The sequence below is a fragment of the Hyperolius riggenbachi genome, chromosome 4, assembly GCF_040937935.1.
Source record: "Hyperolius riggenbachi isolate aHypRig1 chromosome 4, aHypRig1.pri, whole genome shotgun sequence".
In the NCBI taxonomy this organism is placed as follows: domain Eukaryota; kingdom Metazoa; phylum Chordata; class Amphibia; order Anura; family Hyperoliidae; genus Hyperolius; species Hyperolius riggenbachi.
This window is the reverse complement of record NC_090649.1, coordinates 142,866,128-142,883,137: the sequence shown is the minus strand read 5'-3', so window position 1 is coordinate 142,883,137 and position 17,010 is coordinate 142,866,128. Positions and strand designations below refer to the sequence as shown.

General features: G+C 53.5%; 7 non-coding genes and 2 pseudogenes across 7 annotated transcripts; all 9 read right to left on the bottom strand.

Annotated features, from left to right (window-relative positions):
* Positions 1-66: 66 nt before the first annotated feature.
* On the bottom strand, positions 67-304 carry LOC137505762 (U2 spliceosomal RNA; annotated as a pseudogene).
* Positions 305-889: 585 nt separating this feature from the next.
* On the bottom strand, positions 890-1,061 carry LOC137505809 (U2 spliceosomal RNA; annotated as a pseudogene).
* Positions 1,062-2,240: 1,179 nt separating this feature from the next.
* Positions 2,241-2,431, bottom strand: LOC137505604 (U2 spliceosomal RNA). The gene has a single exon (XR_011020212.1). It is a non-coding gene; the product is annotated as a U2 spliceosomal RNA (small nuclear RNA).
* Positions 2,432-3,611: 1,180 nt separating this feature from the next.
* LOC137505667 (U2 spliceosomal RNA) lies at positions 3,612-3,802 on the bottom strand. Its single transcript, XR_011020273.1, has one exon. It is a non-coding gene; the product is annotated as a U2 spliceosomal RNA (small nuclear RNA).
* Positions 3,803-7,909: 4,107 nt separating this feature from the next.
* Positions 7,910-8,100, bottom strand: LOC137505541 (U2 spliceosomal RNA). The gene has a single exon (XR_011020151.1). It is a non-coding gene; the product is annotated as a U2 spliceosomal RNA (small nuclear RNA).
* A 1,179-nt stretch (positions 8,101-9,279) lies between these two features.
* Positions 9,280-9,470, bottom strand: LOC137505540 (U2 spliceosomal RNA). Its single transcript, XR_011020150.1, has one exon. It is a non-coding gene; the product is annotated as a U2 spliceosomal RNA (small nuclear RNA).
* A 1,182-nt stretch (positions 9,471-10,652) lies between these two features.
* LOC137505666 (U2 spliceosomal RNA) lies at positions 10,653-10,843 on the bottom strand. The gene has a single exon (XR_011020272.1). It is a non-coding gene; the product is annotated as a U2 spliceosomal RNA (small nuclear RNA).
* Positions 10,844-14,981: 4,138 nt separating this feature from the next.
* On the bottom strand, positions 14,982-15,172 carry LOC137505539 (U2 spliceosomal RNA). Its single transcript, XR_011020149.1, has one exon. It is a non-coding gene; the product is annotated as a U2 spliceosomal RNA (small nuclear RNA).
* A 1,180-nt stretch (positions 15,173-16,352) lies between these two features.
* On the bottom strand, positions 16,353-16,543 carry LOC137505538 (U2 spliceosomal RNA). The gene has a single exon (XR_011020148.1). It is a non-coding gene; the product is annotated as a U2 spliceosomal RNA (small nuclear RNA).
* Between the last annotated feature and the right edge of the window lie 467 nt (positions 16,544-17,010).

Genomic DNA, 17,010 nt, shown 5'->3' with positions numbered 1-17,010 from the left:
CACTTAGTTAGTTAGTCAGCTGGGTATTTGAGTCGTTTTGATCTGTTTTTTGACACTAGTTAGAGAGAGTGGTGCACCGGTCCTGGAGGTACTGCAATACCAGGTCGATGCGCGGAGTGGACAGAGCAAGCTTTTCTTCCATCTCCCTGTCCAAAAATCCATTTAATATATAGTCCCCAGATAGGGGACGTATCAGATATTAAACTGATAAGAACAGATTTTTTTTTTTTTTTTTTTTTTTTTTTTTTTTTTGCTTGTCTTGGCTCCTGTTGCAAGCAACAGGAGTCCCGGTTAGCAAGGCTATTAGCCCCGTGCACGGAAAAAGCGTGAGTGCCCTAAAGCACCCCCACAAAACGTGCACGAGTAGCCACGGGCCCCACAATACAGCAGGGCCCTTCCGGTTGTTCCCCGAAGGGAACCTTCCCCCTTTGCCATCGGCTCAGGGGGTGGCATCCTCCAACACCCGAGGGGTTGGAGGATCCTGGGGTCCTCCGAGGAGGACCCCGACTGTGCCCAGTGGTTACCCAAAGGGCATGGCCATGTGGCATCCCACATGGTCCGGGTGGCTCCCCCGAGGGGGAGCCGGGTGGGAACCGAAGTCCCCTGGGAACCGAAGTCCCCGGTGCCAGCAAGCTGGCCCCGACCTTGCGGCCGGAGTGATAAAAATTCCGCACTCTCCCTAGCCAAAAGGCCGGGGAGCTGCGTTAGTCAGCTCTGCATATGGGCAGTACAGACCAAAGCACCCTACTTCCGCCTGAGATCTGCCACTTCTCAGGTTTTTTCAGGTGCACCTGGAGCGCCACTTCCAGGGGCAGTACACCTAAGCAAAGCCCTCAGCTATTCAGCCTCGACCATTGTATAGATCCATTCAATCAGCCCCTGAGAATTATGAACCAGGACGGACACCTTTACTAGAGGACCAGAGGTTCCCATCCCCCCTGCTCAACTCGTTCAAGGTTCCTTCCCCCGGGTGACCAGGCCGGGGTTCCTAGTAACATGTCTCCCAAAAACCTCAAGAACAGATACTACACTTGATCTTAGCCAAAAGGCCGAGAAGCGATAACCCTAATTACCTTCTAAATGCAGCAGCGGCGGACAGCGCACAACCCAGCACTGCCCCGCACAGCCGGCTAACCCCGGCCAGCTACCAGCTGCCAGGGGGGGGCCCCCTTCCCACTGCCTGTGCAGGCCTGCCGGGCCCCCGGGATGGGCGCACCTGTGCTAAACGCAGACGCACGGGCCAGGCTCAGCTGCCGCCTGATTACATTAGCATGGCCCCGCCCAGCGCCGGAACAGCCATCACCCCTCCGCTGCCGTGCCTCCACGTCGAAGAGAAAAGTAAAGTAGGCTTCCGGCTCCCTGCATTCTGGCAACACGCTAGGAGAGAGTGTGGAGGGCAGAGGAAGAAGTCAAGTCTCTAGCCTGGCTGGCTGTTTGAGAACACAGTGCATCTTTCTTTCGCTCATCCTCCTTCCTCTTCATATCTCTCTGTCTGTGTGGACGTGCGCGGTGTGCCACAAGAGGGAGACACAGGCCGGGGAGTGGAGAGCCTAAACAGGAGTTGCCTTCCTAGCCTGCTGCACACTCTCACAGCCTGGCACTGAAGCAGGCACCTGAGCAGGTGGTGCTGAGTCATGCAGGAAGCCAACCGATGATGTCACAATGCTCTGAGCCCAGTCAGCTGCTAAGTAAAGGGGCTGCAGCCAGGGCTCTGCCTGCCAGTCCGCTGGAAGCTCTCTGGGGGAAGGATGCAGCTGCTTTTCTTGCAGAGGACAACGTGCAAACGTGAAGGAAAGTGATCCGTTCATGGTTTTTTTGACCTGCAGCAACTGCGCCGCGCAAGTACAATACAGACTAATCAAAATTAAAAATGATTTTTTTTTCTTTGGTTGTGGGGTTTTTTTTGTGTGTTTTTCTGACTTCTTTTCCTGTCTGTTCTCAGGTTCTGATAACCAATGCGAAATACAGAGTCCATGAATAAATGACACAGATGCACAAAAATAGGCACACACAGATTTGAAACAATGTTTTTATTGTGGATTTCACAATGTATCCTGCACCCAACAGTAGCAGCACAGACATAGACCGCACAGCAGGGTGGACAATACACAACACTTGCTACTGGCAAATTCACTTTGCAGAGGGACACTTAATTTCTCCACTACACTTCCCTACACTTAGTTAGTTAGTCAGCTGGGTATTTGAGTCGTTTTGATCTGTTTTTTGACACTAGTTAGAGAGAGTAGTGCACCGGTCCTGGAGGTACTGCAATACCAGGTCGATGCGCGGAGTGGACAGAGCAAGCTTTTCTTCCATCTCCCTGTTCCAAAAATCCATTTAATATATAGTCCCCAGATAGGGGACGTATCAGATATTAAACTGATAAGAACAGATACTACACTTGATCTTAGCCAAAAGGCCGAGAAGCGATAACCCTAATTACCTTCTAAATGCAGCAGCGGCGAACAGCGCACAACTCAGCACTGCCCCGCACAGCCGGCTAACCCCGGCCAGCTACCAGCTGCCAGGGGGGGGCCCCCTTCCCACTGCCTGTGCAGGCCTGCCGGGCCCCCGGGATGGGCGCACCTGTGCTAAACGCAGACGCACGGGCCAGGCTCAGCTGCCGCCTGATTACATTAGCATGGCCCCGCCCAGCGCCGGAACAGCCATCACCCCTCCGCTGCCGTGCCTCCACGTCGAAGAGAAAAGTAAAGTAGGCTTCCGGCTCCCTGCATTCTGGCAACACGCTAGGAGAGAGTGTGGAGGGCAAAGGAAGAAGTCAAGTCTCTAGCCTGGCTGGCTGTTTGAGAACACAGTGCATCTTTCTTTCGTTCATCCTCCTTCCTCTTCATATCTCTCTGTCTGTGTGGACGTGCGCGGTGTGCCACAAGAGGGAGACACAGGCCGGGGAGTGGAGAGCCTAAACAGGAGTTGCCTTCCTAGCCTGCTGCACACTCTCACAGCCTGGCACTGAAGCAGGCACCTGAGCAGGTGGTGCTGAGTCATGCAGGAAGCCAACCGATGATGTCACAATGCTCTGAGCCCAGGCAGCTGCTAAGTAAAGGGGCTGCAGCCAGGGCTCTGCCTGCCAGTCCGCTGGAAGCTCTCTGGGGGAAGGATGCTGCTGCTTTTCTTGCAGAGGACAACGTGCAAACGTGAAGGAAAGTGATCCGTTCATGGTTTTTTTGACCTGCAGCAACTGCGCCGCGCAAGTACAATACAGACTAATCAAAATTAAAAATGATTTTTTTTTCTTTGGTTGTGGGGTTTTTTTTTGTGTGTTTTTCTGACTTCTTTTCCTGTCTGTTCTCAGGTTCTGATAACCAATGCGAAATACAGAGTCCATGAATAAATGACACAGATGCAGAAAAATAGGCACACACAGATGTGAAACAATGTTTTTATTGTGGATTTCACAATGTATCCTGCACCCAACAGTAGCAGCACAGACATAGACCGCACAGCAGGGTGGACAATACACAACACTTGCTACTGGCAAATTCACTTTGCAGAGGGACACTTAATTTCTCCACTACACTTCCCTACACTTAGTTAGTTAGTCAGCTGGGTATTTGAGTCGTTTTGATCTGTTTTTTGACACTAGTTAGAGAGAGTAGTGCACCGGTCCTGGAGGTACTGCAATACCAGGTCGATGCGCGGAGTGGACAGAGCAAGCTCTTCTTCCATCTCCCTGTTCCAAAAATCCATTTAATATATGGTCCCCAGATAGGGGACGTATCAGATATTAAACTGATAAGAACAAATTCTACACTTGATCTTAGCCAAAAGGCCGAGAAGCGATAACCCTAATTACCTTCTAAATGCAGCAGCGGCGAACAGCGCACAACCCAGCACTGCCCCGCACAGTCGGCTAACCCCGGCCAGCTACCAGCTGCCAGGGGGGGGCCCCCTTCCCACTGCCTGTGCAGGCCTGCCGGGCCCCCGGGATTTGCGCACCTGTGCTAAACGCAGACGCACGGGCCAGGCTCAGCTGCCGCCTGATTACATTAGCATGGCCCCGCCCAGCGCCGGAACAGCCATCACCCCTCCGCTGCCGTGCCTCCACGTCGAAGAGAAAAGTAAAGTAGGCTTCCGGCTCCCTGCATTCTGGCAACACGCTAGGAGAGAGTGTGGAGGGCAAAGGAAGAAGTCAAGTCTCTAGCCTGGCTGGCTGTTTGAGAACACAGTGCATCTTTCTTTCGTTCATCCTCCTTCCTCTTCATATCTCTCTGTCTGTGTGGACGTGCGCGGTGTGCCACAAGAGGGAGACACAGGCCGGGGAGTGGAGAGCCTAAACAGGAGTTGCCTTCCTAGCCTGCTGCACACTCTCACAGCCTGGCACTGAAGCAGGCACCTGAGCAGGTGGTGCTGAGTCATGCAGGAAGCCAACCGATGATGTCACAATGCTCTGAGCCCAGGCAGCTGCTAAGTAAAGGGGCTGCAGCCAGGGCTCTGCCTGCCAGTCCGCTGGAAGCTCTCTGGGGGAAGGATGCAGCTGCTTTTCTTGCAGAGGACAACGTGCAAACGTGAAGGAAAGTGATCCGTTCATGGTTTTTTTGACCTACAGCAACTGCGCCGCACAAGTACAATACAGACTAATCAAAATTAAAAATGATTTTTTTTTCTTTGGTTGTGGGTTTTTTGTGTGTGTTTTTCTGACTTCTTTTCCTGTCTGTTCTCAGATTCTGATAACCAATGCGAAATACAGAGTCCATGAATAAATGACACAGATGCACAAAAATAGGCACACACAGATTTGAAACAATGTTTTTATTGTGGATTTCACAATGTATCCTGCACCCAACCAGGGCCGAGCCTGGGCGGGTGCTGCGGGTGCATCGCACCCAGGCGCCTGTCTCCGACAGGCGCCACCCAGCCTCCGCTCACCCCATCTGGCCGCCGCTTTCTCCCTCCCTTCCTCCCTCCCTGTAGCCGCCGCCGCCGCCGCTGCGTCAGACCTCGATCAGGCGGCGACCAATAGTGCGGGCGCTAGGACCCAGCGCCCGCACTGATATGCGGAAGTGACATCACTTCCGCATATAGAGCGGGTACGTCCGGCGCCCGCACTTACTGGTCGGGTCGCCGCTGATCTTGAGGTCTGCTGAGTGCTGGCTGACTGACTGCCAGGTAAGGGGGGGAGCGGCGGCGGCTAGAGGGGGGCTCCCTGTCACTCGCTCACCAATGGCGCTCCCTGTCACTCACTAATGGGGCTCCCTGTCACTCGCTCACTAATGGCGCTCCCTGTCACTCACTCACTAATGGCGCTCCCTGTCACTCACTAATGGGGCTCCCTGTCACTCACTAACGGGTCTCCCTGTCACTCGCTCACTAATGGGGCTCCCTGTCACTCGCTCACCAGTGGCGCTCCCTGTCACTCACTAATGGGGCTCCCTGTCACTCGCTCACTAATGGCGCTCCCTGTCACTCACTCACTAATGGCGCTCCCTGTCACTCACTAATGGGGCTCCCTGTCACTCACTAACGGGTCTCCCTGTCACTCGCTCACTAATGGGGCTCCCTGTCACTCGCTCACTAATGGCGCTCCCTGTCACTCACTAATGGGGCTCCCTGTCACTCACTAATGGGGCTCCCTGTCACTCACTAATGGCGCTCCCTGTCACTCGCTCACTAATGGCGCTCCCTGTCACTCACTCACTAATGGCGCTCCCTGTCACTCACTAATGGGGCTCCCTGTCACTCACTAACGGGTCTCCCTGTCACTCGCTCACTAATGGGGCTCCCTGTCACTCGCTCACTAATGGCGCTCCCTGTCACTCACTAATGGGGCTCCCTGTCACTCACTAATGGGGCTCCCTGTCACTCACTAATGGCGCTCCCTGTCACTCGCTCACTAATGGCGCTCCCTGTCACTCACTCACTAATGGCGCTCCCTGTCACTCACTAATGGGGCTCCCTGTCACTCACTAACGGGTCTCCCTGTCACTCGCTCACTAATGGGGCTCCCTGTCACTCGCTCACTAATGGCGCTCCCTGTCACTCGCTCACCAATGGGGCTCCCTGTCACTCACCAATGGGGCTCCCTGTCACTCACTAATGGGGCTCCCTGTCACTCACTCACTAATGGGGCTCCCTGTCACTTGCTCACTAACGGGTCTCCCTGTCACTCACTAATGGGGCTCCCTGTCACTCGCTCACCAATGGGGCTCCCTGTCACTCACTAATGGGGCTCCCTGTCACTCACTCACTAATGGGGCTCCCTGTCACTCGCTCACTAATGGCGCTCCCTGTCACTCGCTCACTAATGGGGCTCCCTGTCACTCGCTCACTAATGGCGCTCCCTGTCACTCGCTCACTAATGGGGCTCCCTGTCACTCACTAATGGGGCTCCCTGTCACTCACTCACTAATGGGGCTCCCTGTCACTCGCTCACTAATGGCGCTCCCTGTCACTCACTAATGGGGCTCCCTGTCACTCACTAACGGGTCTCCCTGTCACTCACTCACCAATGGGGCTCCCTGTCACTCGCTCACCAATGGGGCTCCCTGTCACTCGCTCACCAATGGGGCTCCCTGTCACTCGCTCACTAATGGCGCTCCCTGTCACTCGCTCACTAATGGGGCTCCCTGTCACTCGCTCACTAATGGGGCTCCCTGTCACTCACTAATGGGGCTCCCTGTCACTCACTAATGGGGCTCCCTGTCACTCACTAACGGGTCTCCCTGTCACTCACTCACTAACGGGGCTCCCTGTCACTCGCTCACTAACGGGTCTCCCTGTCACTCGCTCACTAACGGGTCTCCCTGTCACTCGCTCACTAACGGGTCTCCCTGTCACTCGCTCACTAACGGGTCTCCCTGTCACTCGCTCACTAACGGGGGTCCAGGCTGGCTACATATACTGGGGACACTGGCTGTTTGTCATTATGTGCATTTGCTGGTGAAAAGCGGTCTTTTTATGTGCATTTGCTGGTGAAAAGCGGTCTTTTTATGTGCATTTACTGGTGAAAAGCGGTCTTTTTATGTGCATTTACTGGTGAAAAGCGGTCTTTTTATGTGCATTTACTGGTGAAAAGCGGTCTTTTTATGTGCATTTACTAGGGAAAAGCGGTCTTTTTATGTGCATTTACTAGGGAAAAGCGGTCTTTTTATGTGCATTTACTAGGGAAAAGCGGTCCCTTATTATGTGCATTTACTGGGGAAAAGCGGTCTCTTATTATGTGCATTTACTGATGAAAGGCTGTCTGTCATTACGTGCATTTACTGGTGAAACGCTGTCTCTTATGTGCATTTAGTGTGGAAATTTTGTCAGTAAAACATCTTTTCTCAGTAAATTTTTAGGTATTTGTCAGTAAAAAAATAACGTGAAAGGTTGGCAACACTGGCTGGCGGCGCAACGGGAAAGATACAGGCAGCCCACCTCACGCTTGGGCTTGGTGGGGGGAGGTGCCAACAGCGAGCGGAAGTAGGGTGGCCGCAGGCAGCCAGAAGTACGCAGTGTGTGACTGCGTCGCACTCGCAGAGCCTTTCAGCCTGAGTCAGTCCAGAGACTAGCAGACTCGCAGGCAGCCAAAGCCAGCCAGGAGCAAGCTCATGGAAGAGGGGTAAGAATGGGGTATCACATGCATGGGTAAAGAGGTGGAAGGTGTGGGTGTGATTAGGCAGGACATGGGTGTGGTTATGTGGTTGGGCGCGGTTAATTTAACCACTCCCATAGGCGCCAGAAAAAATCTTGCACCCAGGTGCCAGGCACCCCAGGCTCACCCCTGCACCCAACAGTAGCAGCACAGACATAGACCGCACAGCAGGGTGGACAATACACAACACTTGCTACTGGCAAATTCACTTTGCAGAGGGACACTTAATTTCTCCACTACACTTCCCTACACTTAGTTAGTTAGTCAGCTGGGTATTTGAGTAGTTTTGATCTGTTTTTTGACACTAGTTAGAGAGAGTAGTGCACCGGTCCTGGAGGTACTGCAATACCAGGTCGATGCGCGGAGTGGACAGAGCAAGCTCTTCTTCCATCTCCCTGTTCCAAAAATCCATTTAATATATGGTCCCCAGATAGGGGACGTATCAGATATTAAACTGATAAGAACAGATACTACACTTGATCTTAGCCAAAAGGCCGAGAAGCGATAACCCTAATTACCTTCTAAATGCAGCAGCGGCGAACAGCGCACAACCCAGCACTGCCCCGCACAGCCGGCTAACCCCGGCCAGCTACCAGCTGCCAGGGGGGGGCCCCCTTCCCACTGCCTGTGCAGGCCTGCGGGCCCCCGGGATGGGCGCACCTGTGCTAAACGCAGATGCACGGGCCCGGCTCAGCTGCCGCCTATTTACATTAGCATGGCCCCGCCCAGCGCCGGAACAGCCATCACCCCTCCGCTGCCGTGCCTCCACGTCGAAGAGAAAAGTAAAGTAGGCTTCCGGCTCCCTGCATTCTGGCAACACGCTAGGAGAGAGTGTGGAGGGCAGAGGAAGAAGTCAAGTCTCTAGCCTGGCTGGCTGTTTGAGAACACAGTGCATCTTTCTTTCGTTCATCCTCCTTCCTCTTCATATCTCTCTGTCTGTGTGGACGTGCGCGGTGTGCCACAAGAGGGAGACACAGGCCGGGGAGTGGAGAGCCTAAACAGGAGTTGCCTTCCTAGCCTGCTGCACACTCTCACAGCCTGGCACTGAAGCAGGCACCTGAGCAGGTGGTGCTGAGTCATGCAGGAAGCCAACCGATGATGTCACAATGCTCTGAGCCCAGGCAGCTGCTAAGTAAAGGGGCTGCAGCCAGGGCTCTGCCTGCCAGTCCGCTGGAAGCTCTCTGGGGGAAGGATGCAGCTGCTTTTCTTGCAGAGGACAACGTGCAAACGTGAAGGAAAGTGATCCGTTCATGGTTTTTTTGACCTGCAGCAACTGCGCCGCGCAAGTACAATACAGACTAATCAAAATTAAAAATGATTTTTTTTTCTTTGGTTGTGGGGGTTTTTTTTGTGTGTTTTTCTGACTTCTTTTCCTGTCTGTTCTCAGGTTCTGATAACCAATGCGAAATACAGAGTCCATGAATAAATGACACAGATGCACAAAAATAGGCACACACAGATGTGAAACAATGTTTTTATTGTGGATTTCACAATGTATCCTGCACCCAACAGTAGCAGCACAGACATAGACCGCACAGCAGGGTGGACAATACACAACACTTGCTACTGGCAAATTCACTTTGCAGAGGGACACTTAATTTCTCCACTACACTTCCCTACACTTAGTTAGTTAGTCAGCTGGGTATTTGAGTCGTTTTGATCTGTTTTTTGACACTAGTTAGAGAGAGTAGTGCACCGGTCCTGGAGGTACTGCAATACCAGGTCGATGCGCGGAGTGGACAGAGCAAGCTCTTCTTCCATCTCCCTGTTCCAAAAATCCATTTAATATATGGTCCCCAGATAGGGGACGTATCAGATATTAAACTGATAAGAACAGATACTACACTTGATCTTAGCCAAAAGGCCGAGAAGCGATAACCCTAATTACCTTCTAAATGCAGCAGCGGCGAACAGCGCACAACCCAGCACTGCCCCGCACAGCCGGCTAACCCCGGCCAGCTACCAGCTGCCAGGGGGGGGGGCCCCCTTCCCACTGCCTGTGCAGGCCTGCCGGGCCCCCGGGATGGGCGCACCTGTGCTAAACGCAGACGCACGGGCCAGGCTCAGCTGCCGCCTGATTACATTAGCATGGCCCCGCCCAGCGCCGGAACAGCCATCACCCCTCCGCTGCCGTGCCTCCACGTCGAAGAGAAAAGTAAAGTAGGCTTCCGGCTCCCTGCATTCTGGCAACACGCTAGGAGAGAGTGTGGAGGGCAGAGGAAGAAGTCAAGTCTCTAGCCTGGCTGGCTGTTTGAGAACACAGTGCATCTTTCTTTCGTTCATCCTCCTTCCTCTTCATATCTCTCTGTCTGTGTGGACGTGCGCGGTGTGCCACAAGAGGGAGACACAGGCCGGGGAGTGGAGAGCCTAAACAGGAGTTGCCTTCCTAGCCTGCTGCACACTCTCACAGCCTGGCACTGAAGCAGGCACCTGAGCAGGTGGTGCTGAGTCATGCAGGAAGCCAACCGATGATGTCACAATGCTCTGAGCCCAGGCAGCTGCTAAGTAAAGGGGCTGCAGCCAGGGCTCTGCCTGCCAGTCCGCTGGAAGCTCTCTGGGGGAAGGATGCAGCTGCTTTTCTTGCAGAGGACAACGTGCAAACGTGAAGGAAAGTGATCCGTTCATGGTTTTTTTGACCTGCAGCAACTGCGCCGCGCAAGTACAATACAGACTAATCAAAATTAAAAATGATTTTTTTTTCTTTGGTTGTGGGTTTTTTTTTTGTGTGTTTTTCTGACTTCTTTTCCTGTCTGTTCTCAGGTTCTGATAACCAATGCGAAATACAGAGTCCATGAATAAATGACACAGATGCAGAAAAATAGGCACACACAGATGTGAAACAATGTTTTTATTGTGGATTTCACAATGTATCCTGCACCCAACAGTAGCAGCACAGACATAGACCGCACAGCAGGGTGGACAATACACAACACTTGCTACTGGCAAATTCACTTTGCAGAGGGACACTTAATTTCTCCACTACACTTCCCTACACTTAGTTAGTTAGTCAGCTGGGTATTTGAGTCGTTTTGATCTGTTTTTTGACACTAGTTAGAGAGAGTAGTGCACCGGTCCTGGAGGTACTGCAATACCAGGTCGATGCGCGGAGTGGACAGAGCAAGCTCTTCTTCCATCTCCCTGTTCCAAAAATCCATTTAATATATGGTCCCCAGATAGGGGACGTATCAGATATTAAACTGATAAGAACAAATTCTACACTTGATCTTAGCCAAAAGGCCGAGAAGCGATAACCCTAATTACCTTCTAAATGCAGCAGCGGCGAACAGCGCACAACCCAGCACTGCCCCGCACAGCCGGCTAACCCCGGCCAGCTACCAGCTGCCAGGGGGGGGCCCCCTTCCCACTGCCTGTGCAGGCCTGCCGGGCCCCCGGGATTTGCGCACCTGTGCTAAACGCAGACGCACGGGCCAGGCTCAGCTGCCGCCTGATTACATTAGCATGGCCCCGCCCAGCGCCGGAACAGCCATCACCCCTCCGCTGCCGTGCCTCCACGTCGAAGAGAAAAGTAAAGTAGGCTTCCGGCTCCCTGCATTCTGGCAACACGCTAGGAGAGAGTGTGGAGGGCAAAGGAAGAAGTCAAGTCTCTAGCCTGGCTGGCTGTTTGAGAACACAGTGCATCTTTCTTTCGTTCATCCTCCTTCCTCTTCATATCTCTCTGTCTGTGTGGACGTGCGCGGTGTGCCACAAGAGGGAGACACAGGCCGGGGAGTGGAGAGCCTAAACAGGAGTTGCCTTCCTAGCCTGCTGCACACTCTCACAGCCTGGCACTGAAGCAGGCACCTGAGCAGGTGGTGCTGAGTCATGCAGGAAGCCAACCGATGATGTCACAATGCTCTGAGCCCAGGCAGCTGCTAAGTAAAGGGGCTGCAGCCAGGGCTCTGCCTGCCAGTCCGCTGGAAGCTCTCTGGGGGAAGGATGCAGCTGCTTTTCTTGCAGAGGACAACGTGCAAACGTGAAGGAAAGTGATCCGTTCATGGTTTTTTTGACCTACAGCAACTGCGCCGCACAAGTACAATACAGACTAATCAAAATTAAAAATGATTTTTTTTTCTTTGGTTGTGGGTTTTTTTTGTGTGTTTTTCTGACTTCTTTTCCTGTCTGTTCTCAGATTCTGATAACCAATGCGAAATACAGAGTCCATGAATAAATGACACAGATGCACAAAAATAGGCACACACAGATTTGAAACAATGTTTTTATTGTGGATTTCACAATGTATCCTGCACCCAACCAGGGCCGAGCCTGGGCGGGTGCTGCGGGTGCATCGCACCCAGGCGCCTGTCTCCGACAGGCGCCACCCAGCCTCCGCTCACCCCATCTGGCCGCCGCTTTCTCCCTCCCTTCCTCCCTCCCTGTAGCCGCCGCCGCCGCCGCTGCGTCAGACCTCGATCAGGCGGCGACCAATAGTGCGGGCGCTAGGACCCAGCGCCCGCACTGATATGCGGAAGTGACATCACTTCCGCATATAGAGCGGGTACGTCCGGCGCCCGCACTTACTGGTCGGGTCGCCGCTGATCTTGAGGTCTGCTGAGTGCTGGCTGACTGACTGCCAGGTAAGGGGGGGAGCGGCGGCGGCTAGAGGGGGGCTCCCTGTCACTCGCTCACCAATGGCGCTCCCTGTCACTCACTAATGGGGCTCCCTGTCACTCGCTCACTAATGGCGCTCCCTGTCACTCACTCACTAATGGCGCTCCCTGTCACTCACTAATGGGGCTCCCTGTCACTCACTAACGGGTCTCCCTGTCACTCGCTCACTAATGGGGCTCCCTGTCACTCGCTCACCAGTGGCGCTCCCTGTCACTCACTAATGGGGCTCCCTGTCACTCGCTCACTAATGGCGCTCCCTGTCACTCACTCACTAATGGCGCTCCCTGTCACTCACTAATGGGGCTCCCTGTCACTCACTAACGGGTCTCCCTGTCACTCGCTCACTAATGGGGCTCCCTGTCACTCGCTCACTAATGGCGCTCCCTGTCACTCACTAATGGGGCTCCCTGTCACTCACTAATGGGGCTCCCTGTCACTCACTAATGGCGCTCCCTGTCACTCGCTCACTAATGGCGCTCCCTGTCACTCACTCACTAATGGCGCTCCCTGTCACTCACTAATGGGGCTCCCTGTCACTCACTAACGGGTCTCCCTGTCACTCGCTCACTAATGGGGCTCCCTGTCACTCGCTCACTAATGGCGCTCCCTGTCACTCACTAATGGGGCTCCCTGTCACTCACTAATGGGGCTCCCTGTCACTCACTAATGGCGCTCCCTGTCACTCGCTCACTAATGGCGCTCCCTGTCACTCACTCACTAATGGCGCTCCCTGTCACTCACTAATGGGGCTCCCTGTCACTCACTAACGGGTCTCCCTGTCACTCGCTCACTAATGGGGCTCCCTGTCACTCGCTCACTAATGGCGCTCCCTGTCACTCGCTCACCAATGGGGCTCCCTGTCACTCACCAATGGGGCTCCCTGTCACTCACTAATGGGGCTCCCTGTCACTCACTCACTAATGGGGCTCCCTGTCACTTGCTCACTAACGGGTCTCCCTGTCACTCACTAATGGGGCTCCCTGTCACTCGCTCACCAATGGGGCTCCCTGTCACTCACTAATGGGGCTCCCTGTCACTCACTCACTAATGGGGCTCCCTGTCACTCGCTCACTAATGGCGCTCCCTGTCACTCGCTCACTAATGGGGCTCCCTGTCACTCGCTCACTAATGGCGCTCCCTGTCACTCGCTCACTAATGGGGCTCCCTGTCACTCACTAATGGGGCTCCCTGTCACTCACTCACTAATGGGGCTCCCTGTCACTCGCTCACTAATGGCGCTCCCTGTCACTCACTAATGGGGCTCCCTGTCACTCACTAACGGGTCTCCCTGTCACTCACTCACCAATGGGGCTCCCTGTCACTCGCTCACCAATGGGGCTCCCTGTCACTCGCTCACCAATGGGGCTCCCTGTCACTCGCTCACTAATGGCGCTCCCTGTCACTCGCTCACTAATGGGGCTCCCTGTCACTCGCTCACTAATGGGGCTCCCTGTCACTCACTAATGGGGCTCCCTGTCACTCACTAATGGGGCTCCCTGTCACTCACTAACGGGTCTCCCTGTCACTCACTCACTAACGGGGCTCCCTGTCACTCGCTCACTAACGGGTCTCCCTGTCACTCGCTCACTAACGGGTCTCCCTGTCACTCGCTCACTAACGGGTCTCCCTGTCACTCGCTCACTAACGGGTCTCCCTGTCACTCGCTCACTAACGGGGGTCCAGGCTGGCTACATATACTGGGGACACTGGCTGTTTGTCATTATGTGCATTTACTGGTGAAAAGCTGTCTCTTATGTGCATTTGCTGGTGAAAAGCGGTCTTTTTATGTGCATTTGCTGGTGAAAAGCGGTCTTTTTATGTGCATTTACTGGTGAAAAGCGGTCTTTTTATGTGCATTTACTGGTGAAAAGCGGTCTTTTTATGTGCATTTACTGGTGAAAAGCGGTCTTTTTATGTGCATTTACTAGGGAAAAGCGGTCTTTTTATGTGCATTTACTAGGGAAAAGCAGTCTTTTTATGTGCATTTACTAGGGAAAAGCGGTCCCTTATTATGTGCATTTACTGGGGAAAAGCGGTCTCTTATTATGTGCATTTACTGATGAAAGGCTGTCTGTCATTACGTGCATTTACTGGTGAAACGCTGTCTCTTATGTGCATTTAGTGTGGAAATTTTGTCAGTAAAACATCTTTTCTCAGTAAATTTTTAGGTATTTGTCAGTAAAAAAATAATGTGAAAGGTTGGCAACACTGGCTGGCGGCGCAACGGGAAAGATACAGGCAGCCCACCTCACGCTTGGGCTTGGTGGGGGGAGGTGCCAACAGCGAGCGGAAGTAGGGTGGCCGCAGGCAGCCAGAAGTACGCAGTGTGTGACTGCGTCGCACTCGCAGAGCCTTTCAGCCTGAGTCAGTCCAGAGACTAGCAGACTCGCAGGCAGCCAAAGCCAGCCAGGAGCAAGCTCATGGAAGAGGGGTAAGAATGGGGTATCACATGCATGGGTAAAGAGGTGGAAGGTGTGGGTGTGATTAGGCAGGACATGGGTGTGGTTATGTGGTTGGGCGCGGTTAATTTAACCACTCCCATAGGCGCCAGAAAAAATCTTGCACCCAGGTGCCAGGCACCCCAGGCTCACCCCTGCACCCAACAGTAGCAGCACAGACATAGACCGCACAGCAGGGTGGACAATACACAACACTTGCTACTGGCAAATTCACTTTGCAGAGGGACACTTAATTTCTCCACTACACTTCCCTACACTTAGTTAGTTAGTCAGCTGGGTATTTGAGTAGTTTTGATCTGTTTTTTGACACTAGTTAGAGAGAGTAGTGCACCGGTCCTGGAGGTACTGCAATACCAGGTCGATGCGCGGAGTGGACAGAGCAAGCTCTTCTTCCATCTCCCTGTTCCAAAAATCCATTTAATATATGGTCCCCAGATAGGGGACGTATCAGATATTAAACTGATAAGAACAGATACTACACTTGATCTTAGCCAAAAGGCCGAGAAGCGATAACCCTAATTACCTTCTAAATGCAGCAGCGGCGAACAGCGCACAACCCAGCACTGCCCCGCACAGCCGGCTAACCCCGGCCAGCTACCAGCTGCCAGGGGGGGGCCCCCTTCCCACTGCCTGTGCAGGCCTGCCGGGCCCCCGGGATTTGCGCACCTGTGCTAAACGCAGACGCACGGGCCAGGCTCAGCTGCCGCCTGATTACATTAGCATGGCCCCGCCCAGCGCCGGAACAGCCATCACCCCTCCGCTGCCGTGCCTCCACGTCGAAGAGAAAAGTAAAGTAGGCTTCCGGCTCCCTGCATTCTGGCAACACGCTAGGAGAGAGTGTGGAGGGCAGAGGAAGAAGTCAAGTCTCTAGCCTGGCTGGCTGTTTGAGAACACAGTGCATCTTTCTTTCGTTCATCCTCCTTCCTCTTCATATCTCTCTGTCTGTGTGGACGTGCGCGGTGTGCCACAAGAGGGAGACACAGGCCGGGGAGTGGAGAGCCTAAACAGGAGTTGCCTTCCTAGCCTGCTGCACACTCTCACAGCCTGGCACTGAAGCAGGCACCTGAGCAGGTGGTGCTGAGTCATGCAGGAAGCCAACCGATGATGTCACAATGCTCTGAGCCCAGGCAGCTGCTAAGTAAAGGGGCTGCAGCCAGGGCTCTGCCTGCCAGTCCGCTGGAAGCTCTCTGGGGGAAGGATGCAGCTGCTTTTCTTGCAGAGGACAACGTGCAAACGTGAAGGAAAGTGATCCGTTCATGGTTTTTTTGACCTGCAGCAACTGCGCCGCGCAAGTACAATACAGACTAATCAAAATTAAAAATGATTTTTTTTTCTTTGGTTGTGGGGGTTTTTTTTGTGTGTTTTTCTGACTTCTTTTCCTGTCTGTTCTCAGGTTCTGATAACCAATGCGAAATACAGAGTCCATGAATAAATGACACAGATGCACAAAAATAGGCACACACAGATGTGAAACAATGTTTTTATTGTGGATTTCACAATGTATCCTGCACCCAACAGTAGCAGCACAGACATAGACCGCACAGCAGGGTGGACAATACACAACACTTGCTACTGGCAAATTCACTTTGCAGAGGGACACTTAATTTCTCCACTACACTTCCCTACACTTAGTTAGTTAGTCAGCTGGGTATTTGAGTAGTTTTGATCTGTTTTTTGACACTAGTTAGAGAGAGTAGTGCACCGGTCCTGGAGGTACTGCAATACCAGGTCGATGCGCGGAGTGGACAGAGCAAGCTCTTCTTCCATCTCCCTGTTCCAAAAATCCATTTAATATATGGTCCCCAGATAGGGGACGTATCAGATATTAAACTGATAAGAACAGATACTACACTTGATCTTAGCCAAAAGGCCGAGAAGCGATAACCCTAATTACCTTCTAAATGCAGCAGCGGCGAACAGCGCACAACCCAGCACTGCCCCGCACAGCCGGCTAACCCCGGCCAGCTACCAGCTGCCAGGGGGGGGGGCCCCCTTCCCACTGCCTGTGCAGGCCTGCCGGGCCCCCGGGATGGGCGCACCTGTGCTAAACGCAGACGCACGGGCCAGGCTCAGCTGCCGCCTGATTACATTAGCATGGCCCCGCCCAGCGCCGGAACAGCCATCACCCCTCCGCTGCCGTGCCTCCACGTCGAAGAGAAAAGTAAAGTAGGCTTCCGGCTCCCTGCATTCTGGCAACACGCTAGGAGAGAGTGTGGAGGGCAGAGGAAGAAGTCAAGTCTCTAGCCTGGCTGGCTGTTTGAGAACACAGTGCATCTTTCTTTCGTTCATCCTCCTTCCTCTTCATATCTCTCTGTCTGTGTGGACGTGCGCGGTGTGCCACAAGAGGGA